Genomic DNA, 1,939 nt, shown 5'->3' with positions numbered 1-1,939 from the left:
ATGAGACCCGTAAGACCACCTTTTTACACTTGAAACTTCACAGCAAGAACAATGTGAAGGTAAAAAAAAATCCAAACCTTCACACCAAAAACACTATGAAGGTTACCTTCACAACATTTTACTGTTTACCTTCACAACATTTTACTGTGAAGTTTCAAATGTAAAAAAATGGTGTCACGGGTCTCACGAAAACAGGTTGGTCTCACATGATCCCAAGTCTATATATATGAGGTTATTTTGCAAACCATCCATTTCATACAAACCTTACAAACTATCACATCAATCCATTTTTTGATGAAGGATCAAGATTGAAACAAACTAAATAAGTAAAATAAAAAAGAGAAAGAAAAGAAAGAATTCATATTGAAGACACGAAAAGGCAAAACAGAGAAAAACATATACTATGAACTTGTTTCATTACAGTTGTTATACGTATGAACTTGATGCAATCCTATATGACCTATGAACATGTTTCATTACACGTGTTATACATATGAACCTGATGCAATCACATATGACCTATGAACCTGTTTCATTACAAATTGTTATACATCTCTATGAATATAAACATGTTTCATTACAGCTGTTATACATATGAACTTGATGCAATCATATATGACCATGTTTCATTGAACAGTTTGAGTTTGTTTCATTGGAAATTACATTGTATCATTGAACAACTTGAGTTTGTTTAATTGGAAATTACCTTGTATCATTAAATAGTTTGAGTCTATTTCATTGGAAATTAGTGACGATTTTTTAAAACAAAATTATCCTACATTTTTTAAAATGTGGCGATTTTTTTTCAAAAAATTTAATGGATAACCCAATTAGATCTTTGCTAATATTGTGCTAATCAATATATCATCCATATTTATATAAATATTATGTTGTTACCAAACTTATTTAATAATATTAAATAATTATCAAATATAACTATTGTAAATTCAAATGACCATAATACCCTTATAAATAAAAAAAAGAAAACACATGGATTTATGTGATTGGTTGTAATTAGTTTGTAAGGTTTGTATAAACTGGAGCAGTTTGTATTTGATCGCTCCCTCTCTCTCTCTCTCTCTTTATATATATATATATATATATATATATAGCCACTGAAGGAAGAACTCAGTAATTTGTGATAACGGTAAGATTCAATTTCAACCACAAATCATAGAAAATCATTTCTTCAACTATAGAAACAAAAATATCAAGTATTGAATCTCATTTTCTCGTTTAAAGATTTAGTTTTTAACTAAAACTCAACAAAACTTGAACATCAAAACCAAACCTTAAAAACACAAATCTAAAATATAAGGCTACTGTGGTTCGATAGATCTCTTAAAAGGGAAGCTTTAGACGTAAAAATCACGAAGTTTGGTGTTAAGTATTTTACCTTGAATCGATGAAAAACCGAAAGCCAAGTATGAAATTCAGGCTCTAATTTCAAGTCACTGATATTTGCAATGTCTTGGCAACTTTGTTCATTGATTAGCTAGCAACATTTATATGCAATTTTTTTGACATATTAGTTGACTAGTCGTAAGCTTCAAATATCACCATGGTTTTGTCGGCTTCAACATTAAGTTCTCTTAATAGACATGTACTTTTTTCAAAACAGGTCCTTCATATTTGGTGGTCTTGTTGCTAATAGTGCCCCTTATCTTTTCAGAATTTACATTCGCTCCCCTCAACATAAAACTACATTTTCAGTCCCAAAAGAAATATACCCTTTTTATTTCATTTCTTATATATATATATATAGAGAGAGAGAGAGAGACTTAGAATCATGTGAGACTAGGTGAAACCACCTAAATGACTCTGAACCTTTAGTGTAAAATATTGTGAAGATTTGAGGTTTTTCTTACCTTCACAATATTTTGATGTGAAGTTTTTGTGTTATTTTGTAGTATCACAATATGAAAATAAACCAGTATCG

The 1,939-nt window shown here is 29.5% G+C and overlaps 1 protein-coding gene across 1 annotated transcript in view; it reads right to left on the bottom strand.

Moving 5' to 3' along the window:
• Positions 1-1,503, bottom strand: part of LOC112514779 (two-pore potassium channel 5-like) — an 8,552-nt gene extending 7,049 nt beyond the window's left edge. The window contains exon 1 of the mRNA XM_025121381.1: positions 1,397-1,503. The gene's annotated coding sequence lies outside the window, so the exon portion shown is untranslated. The remainder of the gene's footprint in view (positions 1-1,396) is intronic.
• Between the last annotated feature and the right edge of the window lie 436 nt (positions 1,504-1,939).

The sequence above is a fragment of the Cynara cardunculus genome (assembly GCF_001531365.2).
Source record: "Cynara cardunculus var. scolymus isolate 2C chromosome LG 6, CcrdV1, whole genome shotgun sequence".
NCBI classification, from domain to species: Eukaryota; Viridiplantae; Streptophyta; class Magnoliopsida; order Asterales; family Asteraceae; genus Cynara; species Cynara cardunculus.
This window is presented reverse-complemented; position numbering and strand designations above follow the sequence as displayed.